At 40.5% G+C, this 22,478-nt stretch overlaps 1 protein-coding gene across 6 annotated transcripts in view; it reads right to left on the minus strand.

Moving 5' to 3' along the window:
- Positions 1–22,478, minus strand: part of LOC116750941 — a 300,839-nt gene that overhangs the window by 272,077 nt on the left and 6,284 nt on the right. For 4 of the 6 annotated variants that reach the window (XR_004349173.1, XR_004349174.1, XR_004349176.1 and 1 more), the window contains exons 2-5: positions 21,146–21,258; positions 20,428–20,457; positions 17,910–18,084; positions 17,165–17,262 (exon numbers count right to left, since the gene is read on the minus strand). The gene's annotated coding sequence lies outside the window, so the exon portion shown is untranslated. Of the gene's footprint in view, positions 1–17,164; positions 17,263–17,909; positions 18,085–20,427; positions 20,458–20,559; positions 20,873–20,977; positions 21,259–22,478 lie in introns of all 6 variants that reach the window. The other 2 variants (XR_004349177.1, XR_004349179.1) reach the window with 2 other exon arrangements.

Here is a 22,478-nt window from a genome sequence, read left to right on the forward strand (position 1 = left end):
TAAAAAACAATATTGAGAAATACCTTTATGACCTCAGAGTTAAAATTTTCTTAAATAAGACCCCAAAATCCAGAACTGTAAAGAAAAGTATTTCATAAATTCAATTACTTAAAATATTTAAAGACAATATTATAATAGTGAAATGAAAAGGCTCAGAGTTTACTTCACTTGGAATTTACATAAATGACAAAGACTGAGTGTCCAGAATATATAAAGAACATCAACAAAACCAGTAAGAAAAAGACAAACAATTTTACGATTTGCTTTTCCACATTCAACATTCCACAGGCATACAACGGAGGTCTGCAGATGCTGCATGATACACAAATACCCTTGACGCCTTAGTCGGGAGAATGGTCCCTCCTCGGGAAGGAGGTGGAATGGGGATCAGAGGGACCCACAGGACAATAATCATGTGTGCACTGTTTTCCTTCTTGACCTTTCTATTTCTATTTACATGGGTTTTCATGTTGTTACATGTTTCTATACCTGAATTACTCCATAATAAATAAAAACCCAACACAGTTAAAAACAGTAATAAACTGATCAAGCATAGGGGGAAAGAAAAGGACCTCACAGAACTGATTCATTACCTTCCCTGTAACCATGAACAGAGGTAAAATACTCATTATTAGCTTTTTGCAATTCTTCTTCCTGGATCACATATTAAAAAGTTAAAGTCTCCTATTCTGTATTTATATTAGAAAACTGTATTTACCAATTTCACATTATTATGCTTAAACAATAATTCTTACAGTAGTCATAAATTCTTCTGCTACTGCCTATAGCCCTTTTGAGTCAAAAAAAAAAATGAAAGGATTTAAAGATAACAGGTAACTCAGCAGAGGAAAAAGCACAGAAGTCTTGGATGCAAAAGGCCTAGATATGACGTTCAGCCATGCCTATTACTCACTGACGGGGCCTGCAATTTACACAACATCTGCGAACCTCCCTCCTCCATTCCTGATTTGTCAAACGGGAACACTAATTCTTCTTAGATGGAGCTGTACATATAGGAGGTGCCTGGCAAAAAGAGGATTCAAAAATTTTTTTAAGCCAGACATGGCCTCTTGGGATAGGAGATTTGTTTTTCTCTTTGGATTCCTTGGTTAATCAATATAATCCTTCTTTCCTTCCTTTGTAAATAGTGGTCCAGGGAAGGTTCACAGCAGGAGTCATCCTTCCCAGGTACAAGCAGGAAGGGGTGCTCTACCTAAACAGGATTTTTAAATGATAATGAAGGTCTTCCCTGGTGGCGCAGTGGTTGAGAGTCCACCGGCCGATGCAGGGGACGCAGGCTCGTGCCCCGGTCCGGGAAGATCCCACATGCCGCGGAGCGGCTGGGCCCGTGAGACATGGCCGCTGAGCCTGAGCGTCCGGAGCCTGTGCTCCACAACGGGAGAGGCCACAACAGTGAGAGGCCCGCATACCGCAAAAAATAAAATAAAATAAAATGATAATGAAGCCCACTAAAAGCCTGCCTGCTGTTGACTGCTACCCTGTGCTGGCATTTAAATAATGTCAATACTAAAATACTCCTCTTCAACTATGGTAGACCACTCCCACTGTCCTCCCCCTTGGTAAGCTGCTGCTCTTTTATGCCTTCCTCTCTTTGTAGTACACAGCAGTTTAGATTCTGACAGCGGTCTGCCTGCTCCGTCTCTAACTCTGAAGCAGCTGAATGTTGCTGAAGAAAACACACAACCAAGCTAACAATTCCACTTTTGCATTCGTGACCTCAAATCCCAAATGGGCACTAAACACTGGTGAGTATTTTACTACACTTTCTTGGAATATTTCTTTTCTCACTATCCAAAATCACCACATCACACCTTTTTCTTCCTTCTCAAATCTACAACACTCCACCCCTGCCATTCTGCTCATTACCAGCTGATGACTGACTCTTACTTCAATGAGCAAGTAGAAGGACTGGGATGAGACTTCCCTAAGCTTCCCACCATCAAACATGCTACTTCTACCTCTGAAATCTACCTTCCTGCCTCCTCTTCCAATAGGTGAGGTGTTCCTGCTTCTATATGCTTCTCCACTGGTGCTTTGGATCACGTCCCCTATCACCATTCCAAGGCTTCGGGCACACGAAAACCTCCTCTCTCTCAAGTGATAATTTTAAGTAATGAAAGGATGGTCATGGATGGAAGGATGGGTGAATCCATGAATGGGGAGAGAGAAAAAGCAAGAATTATGTTCCCATGATCACACCTCCTTAGAGCTACAACCCCACCTTGTTTTAGTTCCTTTCTCAGTAATAGTTTTCTAAATTGATGTCTAAAATCATTCTCTCCACTTCCTCACTTCTTAGCCTCTCATCAATTTGATCTCACTGGACTTGGTCACCACCATTCTGCAGAAACTACAGTAAGCAAGATCACCAAAAATCTCCATCACATCCAAACCAACGTCGTTTCCCTGCCCTTATCTCAAACTCCCCGCAGCACTCAGCTACTTACTGCTCCCCTCCCCTCGAGACGTCTCTTCCTCTTGTGGCAGCACACTGGTGTCCTTCCTGCCGCCTAACCAACTGCTCGCATCTTCAGATACCACCTGTACACTTCCTTCTCACAAATCTCTATCTCCAGCTCCAGCCTCTCCCCTGAACTCTGTCTAAAAGGCATTTATTTCCATTTTAACATGTCCAGAACGGAACTCTTGATTTTCCCCCATATATGTTCATCTACCATGTTCATCTTATTAGCAAATGACACTACAGCCCACCTAGTTACTCAAGCCAGAAACCTAACAGTTACTTTTTATTCTTTTTTTCTCACATCCCAAATTACCTCACATCATATCAACAGTCGTAACTCTGAAATATATCCTAACTCTAACCATTTCATTCTGTGAAATAAAATTCATATTTTATGGCAAGACTAGAAAAATTTAAACAGAAAAAATCTTCTCTGCCCCTTGGCCTCCTCTCTCCCCCCACTGTGTGTTGTGTATCTGCATTATGCATCAACCAATACCTCCACCATCAGCAGGAAAACCCGGTCAATCGTAAAGAGCAACATTCTCCTAGCATCAACAAGACAACTCCTTAAGAGGTAACGTTCCTTCTTGATCTTGTAAGGGGTCACATGACCCACCAGGACGACGCTTAGATCTGGATTACGTAAAATGTCAATAATATGTTATTTGATGTACAGTCTCAAAAACAAACCAACAACCTCATATAACTGTGACTTGACTTCTAACCCACCATTCTCAGAGCTTTCTGAGATGCTCTTCCTGGGCTATAATCCTCAAATTTGGCTTGAATAAAATTTTCCATTTCTTTCTTAGATCGACTGATTAATTTTTCAATGACAATTCCATTCTTTATCATCTAAGTCACCTTCTCCTTCTGCTTGACCACACATCATTCTTGCACCAAAAATTCTATATTCCATAAAAAAAAGCACAGACTTCTAAAGTGCGTATCAGATCACGTTGCTCCCCTGGTGTAAACTCTCCAAGGACTTTCCATTACACCTAAAATAAAATCCAAAACCCTCACTGTGGCCTAGAAGTGCCCACACCGTCTGGTTCATCTCTATCTATGCGATCTTATCTTGTGAGGCCCTCCCCGTCACTCAATACACTTCGGCACCTTCTTTTTCTGGATGCGATCAAGACCCTTCTCCTTAGAATAAGTTCACATCCCCATTTGCCTGGGTGGTCCAGGTTTGTATCTGTTATTCTGATGTCCTACCCACTTTTGTATTTGGCCCAGACTTATCTTTTACTTTAATACCAAGGCTTATTAACTGTTACGTTAAAATAAGCCAGGATGAATTTGGTAGATCCTCATTTTGTACTTCTCGTTACTACCCTGGTCTTGCCTAATAGTATGTGAGACACGTGCAGTGAACTCAGTTCTCACTTTAACTGGTTAAATCTGAAAGATGACCTCAGTGAGGATCCTGTTTCCCAGACCCTTTCCAATGGAAAAGGTCCAAACAAGCTTCCTAAAACAAAGTGCACTGGGACAAGAGGCTAGGGAGAGCCAGCTCTTCCAGTTTTTAGTGGTGTGGGAGACGTAGTAAATGCCTCTGCCTCTGGTGTCTGAACACCAGAAAGAGACAAATCTCCACCCCAAAAGGCTAATTCTGGTACTAGCCAATGGGGCATGAGCTTGGGTAATATCCTGTGGACTCCTGGACTTGCTTGTCTGGGTGTTGGAGTCTCAATTAGCAGTGTCTGAGGGTTCCCATTTCGTGGGAAGCTAGTAAGAGAGGTCTGATTCTGAGCACAGATTATGGCTGATGACCTGAAAAAACGCTGCACAGATAGGCAGCAGCTGCAGTGAAAGGGCACTTGTTCTGGTCTGCCCAGACTGCCTGGATTTTGGAAGGGACACCCAGAGCAGCAACGTCTGCAACAGCAGCTCAGAACGATGCCATTCAGCATACTCTCCCAAATTTAGGAGACAGAAACTTGGAACAACTTCACTGGACTAAGCAACCCTGGGGACCCATAGGGATATCTGGAGATGAGGAAAAAAAAGATGGGCTGCCACAGATTGTGAAATAGAGATTCAGAGTCATCTACATGTTCTGGTAAATAGTAGGAACATTTTTTTTGAACTCTATTCTGGGTCATTTAACTCTCTTCTGGGTCTCCAAAATGCATAATAAATCTGAACAAACTCACTGCTTGCAAGATAACTCCTACAAAGTCCTTGATGCCTTGTCCATGCTGGGTAAACAGTAGCTAGTATCACTGATTACCTAAGCAGTACCCAGATAATGTAAGGCTCCTAGAAGTTTCCAAGAAGTTATAGACCCTGATTTACACACTCTAGAGTTTATACTCTACTTCGGTTATAACAGAATACATATGAATTTCAATGACAACAAAAGTCAAAATGAAAGTAAGCTCAAACTAAGTATTCCAACAATAAATGCTGCAGGCGTTCAAAGAAAGGGCATTATCTTGAGCTGGGTAATATCTTTTTATATAAAAATGACTGAGGGGCTTCCCTGGTGGCACAGTGGTTGAGAGTCCGCCTGCCGATGCAGGGTACACGGGTTCGTGCCCTGGTCCGGGAAGATCCCACATGCCGCGGAGCGGCTGGGCCTGTGAGCCATGGCCACTGGGCCTGCATGTCCGGAGCCTGTGCTCCGCAACGGGAGAGGCCACAACAGTGAGAGGCCTGTGTACCGAAAAAAAAAAAAAAAAAAAAAATGACTGAGTCCATGATGGCAATAGGCTATACAAATCTCGGTCAACAAAAAGTAATACTAACACATCCCAAAAAGAATGCTGTAAGTACTGAGAACAAGTTGAATACTTTCATTTATTTTCCTTTCCTCTAAAAATAAATAATTTACTGTTGGAAGGTCAATTAAGGTACATACTGAAAAACGGCAGGAACTCAGAAAAAGAATAACATGGCCACCCATGCAGCGCCCACAATGCTATATGTACCTCAGTAAACTTCTTTGGCACTCAACCACACAGGACCAGAAACTATATTACCAATGTCTCAGAGTAATAAAACTCAGGGATGCTAATTTATACAAACAAGGCCTACAGAGATTAATTGCCAATGGACCCTTTACACAGAGGAATGCAACTGTCATTTGGTCTAAATAGTGCACTTTTGGACACATGCTTCATGGAAACAAAATTTTCAGATGAGCTTGGTGAGGATGGACTCAGAATGGCGATAGGGCAGTTAATTTTATGACTGCATTATTCTATGACATTAGATCTAATGGACTTAGGGGTCCATCCTCTTAATAAGGAAAGAGTCACCAAATAGCCCCATACTTCATGTTGAACACCTAGAACATGGTCTGGCTCCCAGCAGGCATTTAGTAAATATTTGCTAAATGAATGAATGAATGAAAGTTCCCCTGTGCTTGGATAATTATTGCCAAACTTTGTCTTTCTGGTTTTCTACAATTTTTCCTGAAATGTTCTAAACTGCATTATTCCAATCAACACATTTTTTGAATGACATATTAATACCTTCAGTCCTTTATAGTCAAGATTCACTAGCTGGAAAGTCGGCTGTTCTATTAAAACAGGGTTTTTCAACATCAGCACTATTGACATCTTTACCCAGATAATTCTTTGTTGTAAAGGGCTGTCCTGTGCACTGCAGATAGTTTAGCAGCATCGCTGGCCTCTACCCACTATGCCAGCAGTGCAGGCACGCACACACACGCGTGCGCACACACACACATGCACACTGCCTCTCCTGTGTTTCCCATTAATATTTATGTCTGCAATGCATGATGATGCTTTGTTTCATGGTTTTGAGGTAGTTCATTGCAACAGGACTAAGGAAAAGAGGGTTGGCTTGGGGTGGAGTGAGGCAGGGTGGAAGGAGTTTGAGAGGAAAGAATAGTTGCTAAGAACAGCTAAGTCAATCAGAAATGTCCCCAGGCATTGTCAAATATCCCCTGGGGACAAAATCAACCAGTTCTTTAAAGTGACATCTCTGTTCTTATCTATTAAGTACTAATTTCAGAATTTAACAGTTAGAGACTATGTCACTGAGTCCTTAGCCTTCACTGCTGTCTCTCCTAAACGTCACCCTTCCCCCCCCAGGTACTGTCCAGGCCACCAGACCATTACACAGATACACCACCCGCAGCAGTGATTTCAAGGGAGAGGGGAAAGAAAATAATCTGGAAGGAAATTAGGTCCCTCACTTCCACCTACCACATCAAAATACTGTAGCCCTCCATATCCGAGGGTTCCATATGCACAGATTCAACGAATCATGGACTGAAAATATTCAGGGGGAAAAAAAAAAACCCAGAAAGTTCCAAAAAGCAAACCTTGAATTTGCCAGGGTCAGCAACTATTTACATAACGTTTACATTGTATTAGGCATTATAAGTAATCTAGAGATGATTTAAAGTATATAGGAGGGTGTGCACAGGTTATATGCAAATACTGCACCATTTTATATAGAGACCTTGAGCATCTTCGAATTTTGGTATGGGGGTGGGGGGAGATACGTGGAACCAGTCGCCCCCCTACCGTGCAGATAGGAGGGACCACTGTAATACCAAGGGTCCTCAGAGATACAGTGAATGTGGGTCCTATTTTATCAGTTGAGTCTTATCAACACACTTTGTCAGGTTGCATGCAGCACAAAAGAAAAGGAAAACAGGAAGCAAGGCCCCCCAAAAAGATGAAGAAGTTTGACTACAGTGACCATCCTCCCAACAAAGACTGATGTGATTTTATCAGGTTTTCTTTAAAATCCAAACGCTTCTGGCTTACCTATTCTAATACAAAGTTACTGGAAAGAAGGAAAAACACTAAGGAATTTTGAAAAGTCAGAATTCTTGACTCATTGATCCTAAAAACAAATTTATGAAACAAATATAAGCAACATATTATGACTTTTTAAAATTTAAAAAGCCTATTAACTTATATAATCATATTTTACAGATATAAACTAATATAGCATATCAAATACATAAGAAGGCAGAAATTAATACATATGCCAAATACCATCTGAGGTAAAGATTATTTTATAATTGACAGAACAGGGACCCAGACTAAACCAAAGTTATAAATAACAGAATCAGGATGATGCAAACCTTGTGTTTTATCCCCAACCTTACAGCACCTCCCTTGTGAGAGTGTAGGGGAGCAAAACCTGCCACCTCAAAATGTCTCTTTGGCATGCGGATTATTTTGAACTGAAAACAATCAAGGCCCAAAAGACTCAGGAAGAAACTTTGACCTTCCCCATAACTGCCTAAAAAACATTTAGATAGAGGGCCTATTCCAGGAAGGGAGCTATCCCCCGTATCCCTGTATATAGTAGGAACTAGTACAGTAGGAACTATAGTAGAAACTAGGTGTGTAGACAGAGAGGAACCTAGCGAATTCCTCTCTGTGGTCCATGTCTCTTCCTGGCCCAGCAAACATTTATACACCAAACATTTGTTTTTCCATCTCCATGTGCATTGCCTTCCTCCCCTTTAAGTCCCAAACCACAACCCCCAACATCCTCTTTTGTCTTTAGCTGAAGATGGTATTTAAGGGTGAGGGTTTCAGCCATTTGAGGAGCTGTTCAGTTTTTTGGGGTCTCTCCCATTGTACATATGTTATTAAAATTTTGTTTGATTTTCTCCTGTTAATGTGTCTCATGTCACTTTACTTCTTAGACCAGCCAGAAGAACCTAGAAGGGTAGAGAAAAATTTCTTCCTGCCCAACATGAATATATCTCATTATTCTTTCTCTGATTTCATAAAAACCGTAATAACTATCGTTAACTTCTATGTATGCCTAAATTGTTGATACAGCAAATATCACTTTATCTAAAATATTTTAAAACACTATACAAATTTAAACATAAACATTCTCAATGATTTCAATTGGTTAAATTAAACTTTGTTTGGGAATTCCCCGGCAGTCCAGTGATTAGGACTCTGTGCTTCCACTGCAGGGGGCAATGGTTCAATCCCTGGTTGGGGAACTAAGATCCCACAAGCTGTGTGGTGTGGCAAAAAAAAATTTTTTTAATAAAAATGTTAAACTTTAAGATTTTGATGATCTTAAAAATATAAGATAATAATGTACAAGAGTGAAAAAAAAATTGAACACTTAGCCAGAAATTCTATTTAGTCATATGCTGGGATGATTCAGCTACATAAAGTTAGTTAAATCAAACATATGACCAAAACCTAATGAATATTTTTATAAAATAACTATATATAAGATGTTAGTATATTTGAGCCATGTTTGGTCCTATTCAGGGGAATGGAATGTTTTTCTGGACAAAATAGGAACTTTAATCCCAGAGAAACTCTGGGAGACTGATGGTCTCCTCTCCCTGGCTATAGAGCAGGTCTCAGAAAGTCATGGATATTTTTCTGTTTTAAAGTCAGACATGGTATTCCAACAGCTTTTTACTATACCTTAGAACCAGATACAACTGCCTTCAGAGACATTTTTTCCTTCATCCTGAGTCTTCTCTTAATTCTCTTCTCTTCTCAAATGACCAGCCAGGAAAATCAGAGAAGTTTAATGTGCCCAGAGTCACAAAAACACCGTTCTGATAAGCACTGGGAGCAAGGGCATGTCTACCAACAGCTCTGATCTATTTCAGGAGCTCTCTACAAGAGGGTCCTAAGCTAAAGGTGTTTTTTTTGTTGTTTGTTTTTGTTTTTGCGGTACGCGGGTCTCTCACCGCTGTGGCCTCTCCTGTTGTGGAACACAGGCTCCGGACGCGCAGGCTCAGTGGCCATGGCTCACGGGCCCAACCGCTCCGCAGCAGGTGGGATCTTCCCAGACCGGGTCACGAACCCGTGTCCCCTGCATCGGCAGGAAGACTCCCAACCACTGCGCCACCAGGGAAGCCCCTAAGGTAAATTTTTCAGCCAATAAATTTGGTTTAAATATGAAGTGGATAACAGGATAACATCAGGCCAACCTTCAGGACTTCTCCACTTCCAATAATTACCTACAACAAAACCGCAGGGTACTTACACTTATCACCAGTAACCAACCTTTCTGCAGAAACAACTCTTTCCTAAATACTTAAATAAAGAATAATAAAGGGCAACCGTCAGAAATGTAAAGACTCACAAAAATTTTGATCATTGTTCTTTGCCTACCACCCACAGAAAAACCCTTAAGCCTAAACTGTGGTTACAAGTTAAGTATACCATTAATTTTGAGCGGGAGAAACTATTAGCATATCATCAGCTATCAGTCACCCCAAGACTGAGTCTCTCCTGGCTGGAGTTGTCTTGTTTTGTTTTCAACTTATTTTTTTAAGTAAATGCTTAGGACCACGTATTATTTTTCACAAAGAGAAAAGTACAAAAACTGTACTGACCTATGTGACTTATCATGGTTAACAAACCAATTTTAAAAACGAAAAAAAATTTCAACAAAACATATTGCTGATTTTGGTATTAGAATGATGGTGGCCTCATGAGTTCAGAAGTGTTCCTTCCTCTGCAATTTTCTGGAATAGTTTCAGAAGGATAGGTGTTAACTCTTCTCTAAATGTTTGGTAGAATTCACCTGTAAAGCCACCTGGTCTTCTACTTTTGTTTGTTGGGAGTTTTTAAATTACTGATTCAACTTCGGTAGTTAATTGGTCTGTTTGCATTTTCCATTTTTTCCTGGTTCAGTCCTGGGAGACAGTACCTTTCTAAGACTTTGTCCATTTCTTGTAGGTTGTCCATTTTACTGGTGCATAGTTGCTCATAGTAGTCTCTTATTATGCTTTATATCCTGTAACTTCTCCTTTTTCATTTCTGATTTTATTGATTTGGGCCCTCTCTCTTTTTTTCTTGATGAGCCTGGCTAAAGATTTATCAATTTTGTTTATCTTTTCAAAGAACCAGCTTTTAGTTTCATGGATCTTTTCAACTGTTTTTTTAGATACCACTGTTTGCAGACAACATGATACTATACACAGAAAATCCTAAGGAAGCTACCAGAAAACTACTAGAGTTCATCAATGAATTCAGTAAAGTTGCAGGATACAAAATTAATACACAGAAATCTGTCACATTTCCATACACTAAAAACGAAACAGCAGAAAGAGAAATTATGGAAACAATCCCATTTACCAATGCATCAAAAAGAATAAAATACCTAGGAATAAACCTACCTAAGGAGACAAAAGACCTGTATTCCAACAAACTATAAGATGCTGATGAAAGAAATTGAAGACCACACAAACAGATGGAAAGATATACTGTGTTCTTGGATTGGAAGAATCAATACTGTTAAAATGACCATTCTACACAAGGCAATCTACAGATTCAATGCAATCCCTATCAAATTACCAATGGCATTTTTCACAGAACTAGAACAAAATTTTTTTAAATTTCTACAGAAACACAAAAGACCCCAAATAGCCAAAGCAATCTTGAGAAAGAAGAACAGAGCTGGAGGAATCAGGCTCCCTGACTTCAGACTATACCACAAAGCTACAGTAATCAAGACAGTATGGTACTGGCACAAAAACAGACATATAGGTCAATGGAACAGGATAGAAAGCCCAGAAATAAACCCACACACTTACGGTCAATTAATCTATAACAAAGGAGGCAAGAACATACAATGGAGAAAAGACAGTCTCTTCAATAAGTGGTGCTGGGAAAACTAGACAGCTACATGTAAAAGAATGAAATTAGAACATTCTCTAACACATACACAAAAATAAACTCAAAATAGATTAAAGACCTAAATGTAGGACGAGATTACCATAAAACTCCTCAAGGAAAACATAGGCAGAACACTTTGACATATATTGCAGCAATGTTTTTTGGATCTGTCTCCTTGAGTAATGGAAATAAAAACAAAAATAAACAAATGGGGCCTAATTAAACTTAAAAGCTTTTGCACAGCAAAGGAAACCACAAACAAAATGAAAAGACAACCTACAGAATGGGAGAAAATATTTGCAAACAATTCAACGGACAAGGGATTAATTTCCCAAATATACAAACTGCTCATACAGCTCAATATCCAAAAAACAAACAACCCAATCAAAAAATGGGCAGAAGATCTAAACAGACATTTCTCCAAAGAAGACAGACTGATGGCCAACAGGCACATGAAAAAAAATGTTCAACATTGCTAATTACTAGAGAAATGCAAATCAAAGCTACAGTGAGGTATAACCTCACACAGGTCAGAACAACCAGCATCAAAATGTCTACAAATAATAAATGCTACAGAGGGACTTCCCTAGCAGTCCAGTGGTTAAGACCCCATGCTTCCACTGCAGGGGGCATGGGTTTTATGCCTAGTCAGGGAACTAAGATCCTTCATGCCACACAGTGCAGCCAAAAAAAAGAAAAAAAAGGAAAGAAAAAAAAAGCTAGAGACAGTGTGGAGAAAAAGGAATCTTCCTACACTGTTGGTGGGAATGTAAATTGGTACAGCCACTACAGAGAACAGTACAGAGGTTCCTTAAAAAACTAAAAATAGAGCTACCATATGATCCAGCAATCCCACTCCTGGGCATATATGTGGAGAAAACTATAACTCAAAAAGATACATGCACCCCAATGTTCTTAGCAGCACTATTTACAATAGCCAAAACATGGAAGCAACCGAAATGTCCATCAACAGATAAATGGATAAAGATGTGGTATTTACATATACACACACACACACACACACACACACACACACACACACATACACAATGGAATATTACTCAGCCATAAAAAAAGAATGAAATAATACCATCTGCAGCAACATGGATGGACCTAGAGATTATCATACTAAGTAAGCCAGACAATGAAAGACAAGTATCATATAATATCACTTATGTATGGAATCTAAAAAAAATCATACAAATGAACTTATTTATAAAAGAGAAACAGACTCACAGACACAGAAAACAAACTTGTGGTTACCAAAAGGGAAAGGGGTGGGGGGAGGGATAAATTAGGAGTTGGGGGTTAACATATAAACACTACTATATGCAAAATAGATAACCAACAAGGACCTACTGTATAGCACAGGGAACTATATTCAATATCTTGTAATAACCTATAAAGGAAACTAATCTGAAAAAGAATATATATATACACACACACAGGTAGAACTGAATCACTGTGCTGTATACCTGAAACTAACACGACAGTGTAAATCAACTATACCTCAAAACAAAAACAAAAAGAAACAAAACAAATATTGATGAAAAAAATCAGGTAAGGTTTTAAAAGCTGCCCTGGGTAAAAAGGGTAATTAGTCTGGGTAACTCCAATTTTGTTAATTCTTTTAGTAATTGTCTGATTATGGACACATGATTATTCCACTTGATTTGCCAAGTGATCTTCCCAGTGTGCATCTACAATGTTTGAGTTTTCTATAATTTCTTCCTTTATAAAACAGAGATGATATTGTTCCTTCCTTATTCTCTGTTTTTATTTGGGGGAGTAGGAAAAGCGCTGAACCAGGATTTAGGAAAGTCATTCTAGTACTGGAGTGTCACTTGCTAATACGTGACATCATACTAACCTCAGTATCCTCATCTTTAAAACATAATGTTATTTCCCTTTTCTACTTCATATAGTTAAAAATAATATATGATCCAGCAATCCCACTCCTGAGCATATATCTGGAGAAAACTATAACTCAAAAAGATACATGCACCCCAATGTTTATATATTTATAGTTACAAATAACCATGAAATGAGATAATGCACATGAAAATAATCTCGAATTGTAATACCCTATATAAAACTAAGATGCGATTAGCAGGACTTTACAGTGAAAGCCAAAGACACTATTTGGGCCTACGAATAGTCACAGCTCCATCATTTATAGATCTTAGATATGACCCTCAGTTTTTAAGGACTCCAAGTATTCATGCTTCCCTAACCCCATTAGCATATATCAGTCAAAAAGCACTGACATTATGTTCCAGAAGCCTAATTCTTATTCCATGAAAGCCTGACAGACCTGAAAAGGATAAAAATCTGGCCTACGTTAATGCCTACACTCAATTATATAATAGTGCACATACCAAAGATTTCCAAAATGTACTTCAGAACAGCAACACTGGTTCTCAAGTAGCAAAATTAACACAGGCCTTGTCTATTTCCTCTTCTCTAATTGTTAACTGGCCACACTCTCGGACAGTCTTTTACCAATGACCTTCCTATTGACATCGACTTCATGACATTCTGCATCTTTTGCAAATTTTGCTATTAGGCTTTGCATTACATGTGCATTGTATGTTAGTGATTGTTAATTACCAAGACTACTATGAAGTAGGAAGAGGGTTTTGAGTGTAAAATGCATTGGTTTTCAACTCATTAGTGGATGTTTTCCTATTTTGATGGCCTTAGCATCCCTGTGCACTCAGTGTGGAAACTATAGTAATGAATACTCAGATAACAAGGACACCCTATTCCTACCTCAAAAGGTTGTTCTGAGAATAAAGGTGAAATTCTGCTTGGCATACAGTAAGCCTCAATAAATGTTGCTTACTGGTAGACAGAAGGCAGTAAGCAGAAGCCATGAGGCAGAAACAAGGAGGGACAAAAGTAGTAACCAATTATGGAATAGGAAGACATCTACAAAGGGAAGCAACCAGAGGAGTGCTGAGTCACAAGCATGACAGACAAGTAGAATCACCCTTGGCTCCCAGAGCTGGGCCAGATTTTGAGCACTGCAGCCTTGCTCAGAGTTTCCTGGCTCTCCCTTCAGACCGCGTGTACACAGTGACAATACACTGCTATCACCTGGGGTAACCAAGGATGCCTCAACCACGAAATAACCAAACGCACCAACGGGATCTCTTTGTTAAATTTTAGACAACCAGACTTGCCTCTGGGGGAGATACTGACAAAAGAAACCTTCCTTTCACTGAATGAAAGAGCCCCTTTCTTTTCTGATTTAACTGAGTCTCTTAACTGTTCTCTTCCTTCACTTTCAACAGATCCCAAAGGATACTTTCTCCACCTTCATGGGAAACACACACACACACACACACACACACACACACACACACACACAGTTTCTTGGTAATATATTAAGTGTGTACAGCACTCCACAATTTACAAAGCATTTTATTTCACATCCAGGAGAGTATAAAAATAACAAACTCTGGGAATGGAATATAGGGATTTTTAATGAGATCCCTAGATGACTAGCCAATCCTTTTATTTCATGTTTTTTCACTCACTAAATGAAAATCAAATTCCAGTTTTACCTTCCCAGGAATATCTGCCCATCATCTGAAGTTGTGGGTGTGTAAACACTCTTGAATCACACACATATAAACTGTCTCTTGGTTTATTACATAAATTACTAAGAATAACATTCATGGGTTTTCTATTAATTAACTAATTCATTATTTCATTCAACAATTATATTGACCATGCAATTACCATGTGCCAAGCAATGTATTCAAGGCTGGATTTCACCAGCTCAACTTTCACGACCGACCTTTTACAAGCCATAATTACACAGCCAGGGTACCCATGAGGAGACCTACTGACGACAACCCAAACTGAGCTTCCCATAGAAACATCAATTCTACAGTGGAACAATTACAGGCTTGGGATTCAAACTCTGGCTCTGCCGGACTTGCTTGCTATTTAGTTGGGGCAGCTTCCTCAGGTCTCCAAGCATCTGTAAGATGGAGATAATAGCACCTACCTCACAAACGTGGAAGGATAAGAGAGAATGATAATAATATAGAGTGCCTCGTCAGTGTTTGGCACATATAATAGGTGTTCAATAAACAAAGCCTACTGCCTTTATTATGAAAGGGCCAGACTTTTTTCTAAGGAAGATTCTTGAAAACCCCATTCTCGTGTATTTTTTTTTCTTTTTTTTACAGCAGGTTCTTATTAGTCATCAATTTTATACACATCAGCGTATACATGTCAATCCCAATCACCCAATTCATCACACCACCATCCCCATCCCCCAGCCGCTTTCCCCCCTTGGTGTCCATACGTTTGTTCTCTACAACTGTGTCTCTATTTCTGCCCTGCAAACCGGTTCATCTGCACCATTCTTCTAAGCTCCACATATATGCGTTAACATACGATATTTGTTTTTCTCTTTCTGACTTACTTCATCTCATGTATTATTAACGTTCTCATTTTTCAAATGGAGAAAAATTAAGCTCAGGGAAGTTAAATCCTTCATTCATGTATCAAGTGTGGTCAGTCCTTACTGTGTCCAGACAAGGGCTGTTCTCTGCAGATACAGGGATGCAAAGGACAGAGTCTCTGGCCTCAAGCACCACTGTCTCACAGGGGAAACGCAGGAGAAGCGAACTGCCCCAGAAGAGGGAAGCACGGGGCCGGGGTAGCACACAAGTGAGCTCGCTCAGGACGCGGGGGGCCTCGAGGAGGCTCTCCAGAGGGGGTGTCCCAGCTGAGTCATGAGGGAAGTAAACGTGACAAAAGCAGATACCCACTAGCAGCCTGGCTTGAATGAAACCAAATCCTTGTCTCCAAGACCCGTGAGTGTCCCACTATTCCACAGCTCCTGTGATTAGATTCAATTAACAAGGATTTTCTTAGCGCTTGCTTTATGGAAATGTCTGTACTGGATGGCAACAAAGGTGAATCATCATAGTTCTTATCTCACAGTAAGACAGACATACAGATAACAAACTCAACCAATACCAAATCTAAGTTTGACCTTCAAAAGCAGGTGCTGGGGCTTCCCTGGTGGCGCAGTGGTTGAGAGTCTGCCTACCAATGCAGGGGACACGGGTTCAAGCCCTGGTCTGGTAAGATCCCACGTGCCACGGAGCAGCTGGGCCCGTGAGCTACAAATACTGAGCTCTGCGCGTCTGGAGCCTGTGCTCCGCAGCAAGAGAGGCCGCGACAGTGAGAGGCCGGCGCACCGCGATGAAGAGTGGCCCCCGCTTGCCACAACTAGAGAAAGCCCTTGCACAGAAACGAAGACCCAACACAGCCAAAAATAAATAAATGAATAAATAAATTTATAAAAAAAAAAAAAAAGCAGGTGCTGGACTTTCTGCTTGAGCTTTCACCTAGTTCTCAGACCCTTGGTGTGGATGCTAGTAATTCCTCCCATGCCCTGGGGAAGCAGGTCAACAACACTGCCCACCCTGTGAATTGCCCCAGGCAGCAAAGCCGGGCAGGTATTATTCACCACCTCATCTGTGAATTATGATATAAATTCTTCAATTTCTGCAAAGGAGCTTCTTTTATCACTTGTAGGTACCATGGAATTCTATATTCACTGTGCACAGTGTTTCTGCTTCCTTGAAACGTTCACAGGAAATACTTAAAATATTTTATTTAAGGTATCTGCATCTTTATAACTGAAATTTTTCTTAGCTTCTTTTGAGTGATTGGGGAGGCTTCCCTGGCGGCGCAGTGGTTGAGAGTCTGCCTGCCGATGCAGGGGACACGGGTTCGTGCCCCGGTCCAAGAAGATCCCACATGCCACGGAGCGGCTGGGCCCGTGAGCCATGGCCGCTGAGCCTGCACGTCCGGAGCCTGTGCTCCGCAACGGGAGAGGCCACAACAGTGAGAGGACCGCATACCGCAAAAAAAAAAAAAGAATTATTGGAGAAACTTCCTGTCATTCTGTGCTTTGGAGCGATACAGGAATTATCAGACCCTTAGCAGTTTTATTCAGCTCATCTGAAAAATCCATTGAACCCTGAAGTCACTACTCACTAACAGCAGTGCTCCCCATTCAGTACAGACTCACCTTCACACGCCTTCTCAACACTGCACTCAAATAACCACTGAGTGACAAACGTGGATGGGTTCATTTATCTTCAGTCTTTCTTCTACTGTATGTGGAATCTAAAAAATAAAACAAACGAATGAATATAACAAAACAGAAACAGACTCAGATACAGAGAACAAACTGGTTACCAACGGGGAGAGGGAAGAGGAATGGGGCAAGACAAGTGAAGGGGATTAAGAGGTACACACCACCAGGTATAAAATGAGTAAGATACAAGGATGTAATGTGCACCACAGGGAATACAGCCAATATTTCATAATAGCTTCATATGAGTATTATCTATAAAAATATTGAATCACTATGTTGTATACCTGAAACTAATGTAATAGTTGATTGTAAATCAACTATACTTCAAATTTAAAAGAAATTAAGACTAGTTACTTTCTGTGTATGGCTTTGACCACATTCCACAGCTTTTCGTAGATGACTGTCCCATTTTAATAATTTCTAAATAGCCTTTCACTTTTACTTTTATTTCCTCCTTTGCTTACAAGCTCTTCATCTCATACACTCTCCATATAAAACAAAACCCAGGGAAACACAGCAAGTGGATCACTGGTACACCTTCTAAAATAATGTAATATCCCCCTCACCCATGACCCCTACAGCACACCCTTGTTCAAACCTGTTGCTCCAAAAAGGAAACTTTTTCAGGTTACATTGAGGACACTGTCCACTTACTTCTCAAGAGGAACCAACTTACCTGCTATTCAAGTCTGATAGGTTTTTGCTTCCATTTTGTCCTTTCTGTTTCACATATTCCCCAAGTTCCATATTTCTTATATGTCAATGGTACATTTTCCTCTTTTCAGCAGTCCTACAAAGTTTCCTCTTTTCTTTTCTTCTCTCTCTTTTTAATTTCTTCCCATTTCAGTGGACTGTGGGAAAGAACAGGAGGTAATTGCACAGGCTCAAGACAAGACGACCTCAAAGCAGAAATCCAGAAAATTTTTTGAACTCTTTTAAGTGCTACCCAATTGATCATACTCTTAATAAGGCTTTCTTATTTGTTTTCCTCTTCCTGAACCTAAGAAAATTATCTAAACTGATAATTGTACATATTATAATGTTATAATAAATTGAACATTACAATCCAAATAATGCAATACTGCTTATATGCGAACAGAAATTCAGAGTTTAAAAGCAGTGAAAGTATAAAGGAAATTATTTTCTATCATTATGAAAGTTTTAAAACCATTAGGAAATGTTCTGTTTTCTAAAATCTGCAATGCGTTGGGCCTCAGTCCATTTGTCTGATGGAAGCAAAAAAGAGGCAACCTATTACATCATGGTCCAAACTGGAAATTCCTAAAAATAAGAAACAAGCTACTTTTATATTAGATCTAATTTACTATTAAGTTGTCTAATTAAGACAAATACACACACACATATACACATCTATATGGCTTCATTCAAATATATATGGTAAGAGACAGTGAAAGGAAAACAAATGATAATACCGTGTGACCTTTTTAATCCTGTGGGTTTTTTTTTTTAAACATTTTTATTAGAGGAAATGTGAGATTTTTCACACGTTCATAATGTTTTAAATGAATAGCCTCTAAACCTGTAAACCTATTTACAATAGGTAAAAGTCAGATTTTTAAGAAAACCAACAAATAGATTATTTCATAAATTGCACACAGAAAAAATACCAACAGAAAGAATAGAAAACTTACAAACACTGCAAAGTTCAATGTTAGTATGGAAAGTTTATAAGGTTACAATAGGAATTTAATTACAGATATGGAGAACATATGAACCTCTGGCACAAGTCACACTGGTAACAGATGTCAAACGCCCTGGAAAAGTTACCATGCATGCATTCATTCACTCATTCACTCATTCATATGTCCACCCATCCATTTCATTCCCTCAGTAAATATTTACTGAGGATTCTCTATGTTCCAGGATATAATAATTTTTAAAAAGAGGAAGGAGAAGAAGAAGGAGGGGGAGGGAGAGAGAAGGGGGAGGAGAAAGAGAAATTGTCTAGTGATGAACAGTGACAAGAAACCAGGCAATTACAATTCATTGTGGTAAGTAAATTAACAGGTGCTATGACAGCACTTAAGAGGAGCACCTTATCCAGATATGTCGGTGGAGGGAAGAAAAGTGTGTAGGTGGTGTACACAAAGAAAGTTCACTTAAGCGATACCTGGAAGAGTATGAATCATACAGAAGAAAGTCAGATAAAGAGTGGAAAGAATGGAAAAAGGTCCAAGTAGAGGTAACAGCATGAGCAAATGGCTAAAGGAAAGAGGAAGCATAGCACGTGGAAGGAACTACAAAATATTCAGTAGGTAGGGGCATAGAGAGCAAGGTAGCAGTGACAGAAGATCACGTAATAAATGATAGGCTTTCAGGGGCCAGATAGAAAGGATCTCGTAGGGCAATTTAAGGAATCTGGAACTTAAGGGTAATGACAAGCCATTAGCGGTTTTAATCAGAAAAGCAATAATGACCAGACAAGTGTTTTAGTAGAATCACGGTGCCTGAAAACAGATCATTCATTAGAGAGGATCAATTAGCAGGTGAGAGATCAATTAGAAGTTTTGCCTGGATCCAGAAGAGAGATGAAGAGAGAATCAGGAAAGTGGAAATGGAGTAAAGAGAAGTTTATAGTCTCAAGATACATTTAAGAAGTAAAATTAATAGGCAGGATAAACTTGATATGAAACTGGGAGAGGGTGAACTCAAAGATAAACTCAATTTGTCTTTGGTAACTGAGATAGAGAACAAAGGCAAAGAAACAGGTTTAGGTGCAAAATGGGAAATGCTGTTTTCAACAAGTTCACTTGAACCGCCTATGAGTCATCTAGGTGAATCAAGCTAATGGACAATTAGCTAAAAAGGTCTGAGATGAGGAGAGAGACGAGCATAGACATTCATCAGCACACAGACCACAGCTGAGTTTATGGGAGTGACTGCATAGCGTGAATGTGCAGAGCAAAAACAGAAGACATCTAAGGAACTTCAGCATTTAAGGGACAAACAAGCAGATGCTGCAAAGAAGGTGGAAAGAAAACCCTCTTCCCAAACAGAGAGTCAATTTGATATCCCTATAAAAATTCCCTGGCTTAGATCTGGGAGACCCACAGAGAAAGTTCTCCTGACCAGCTTAAACTCACGTCTTTGCTAAGCTTTCTAACATCTGATAGCCACCATCACCCGCCCACTTCTCTACCCTCCTCCAAAACAACTGACACACACACTCTTACCTTTTTATCAAGTTCATAAGCTCTTCTCTCCTGAAAATAAAAAAAACAGTCTGCTAAGAAGGTCTGTTTATATATTATATGACAAACAAACATTAAGTATTTAATGTTTAAAAAAAAAGGGAGACGCTCCACCTGGGTGGTAGTCTCACAAAGCAGAGACACCTCCCTCCAGAAGTCCCTCAGGTTTGCTACAGTCATCCACCAGCCCAAGGGATCACGATGTTCTCCAAGGGGCAGGACAGCCAAGGTCTCCCAAAGGTGGAAAAGAGAAGACAAAGAACAAATTGACAAGCTGACTGAAATGCTGTAGCTCTCAGCTGCAGCAGGCTGTTTCAGGACAAGAATTAAAGGCTTATCACCTTTTGGAAAGACAGCACGAAGAATGACTCAGAGCATAATTCCTTGTACCTTGACATAAATGTTGATTTATTCTTTCAAGAAAACTCTACAATATGTTAAAAAAAAAAATTAGCACTCTTGGAAAACAACTGTCTCAGTCCTGCCAAAGATGAACTTTTCACACCAGATTCAAAATATGGAGTTTACTCACATATTTCCTGCTCTTCAGAGAGAGAAAAATGAAGACCTGCAAATATGAAGAGGCTTCCCTGGAATCCTGCAGTTACTCAGCATTTGGTCCTGCTGAATCAGTGTCTTGGACACCCAAGCCGTCGTTATTCCCATTGGACAGTGTATGCTGCGAGGAGTTTCTCCTCACCTGGCCAGCGGAGTGCAAGACTTCGGGAATGCTTGTTCAGCCGTCTCTGGGTTGGTGTCCACTGCAGTAAGAGTCCATCTCTGCCAACTCACGTGTCCCAACTTCACAGTGACCTGTGAACCAAGCCATAGAAAGAGAAGAAATGGGTGACTAGATCAACTTCTACTCCATATCCCAATTCCGGAAAACCTACAGTCTCCCTCAGGATCATGTCTTCGAGAAGAGAAAAGGCCACCAAACGAAATGCCGACATCTCACAGTCAGGGTGAATTTTTAAAAATGCAAATTGGACAACTGCTCTCACAGCCGAAACACTGGCTGTTTTGTGCTCTGCCATTACCATGGGAAGGACAGACCAGGTTTTACCACAGATTACAAGACAGGGATGAGAGATTCAAGGGGCAGAGCCAGGCACTGAGCAATACCAGCCTGTATCCGCTGAGCTCAAGACACAGGAGAAATCCAGCCAAGACCTGCAGAGCCACCCAGCCTCGCCGAGCCTGACTGACCAATCTCTAGCCTACTCCAAGCCGTATAAGTGAGCCCAGCCGGGGCAGGTGAAATGCCCAGCCCAGCCAAAGCCAGTGAACTCCCAGCCAACCTGGGAGTTCACCAAAAAGACTGAGCTGTTAAGTGAGCCAGACAAAGCTTAGATCTCCCACGGCCTAAGGGTCAACTTCTGGGAGGAAAAGCTGCATCCAACATCTAATACCTCCAGAGATGATCATTCTGAACAGAAGCACCCTGAAGGGCTTCTGTATCATCAAATGTTTCACCACCTGCAAGAGTTTGAAAACATCATGTTTTCTCTGGTCACAGTTGGACTGCACATTCTTAAGGAGTGAAAACTTTTTAAAATTCCAATTATTTATTTCTTATTTTTCAAAGGTGAAATTGGTGAAGTTGAAGCCTCTCTAGTGTCCTCCATAATCTGTCCCCCATCCTTTCCCACATATGCTCAAGGCCATCCTGACGTGGAGGGGCTCTGAGAGCAGGAAGTCTTCTGTGGCCTGTTTGGGCAACAGAAGACCTCCAGGGCCACAGAATGAAAAGGTAGTCAAGAGAAGAAAAAGCATTAGCCAATAATTTGTTGTACTTGTCCCCTCTACTTCCCCTGCATTGAGGTCTACCCTAGTTACCAGACACAGGACTGGTTCCGGGCACACGCTCGCAGGTGTTGTCTACACTGTGCGGCCAAGAGTCCTGGCAACCTGCATTGGCTCAGAATAGCCTACGGGGTCTGCTCATGGCCACGATGGTCTGTGCTGCCCTGGTTCTGGACACGCGTAGCAGCCACTGTCCACCCTGCTAGAGAACATTAAACTAGACCTAG

Source organism: Phocoena sinus, chromosome 1 (assembly GCF_008692025.1).
Source record: "Phocoena sinus isolate mPhoSin1 chromosome 1, mPhoSin1.pri, whole genome shotgun sequence".
Classification (NCBI taxonomy): Eukaryota; Metazoa; Chordata; class Mammalia; order Artiodactyla; family Phocoenidae; genus Phocoena; species Phocoena sinus.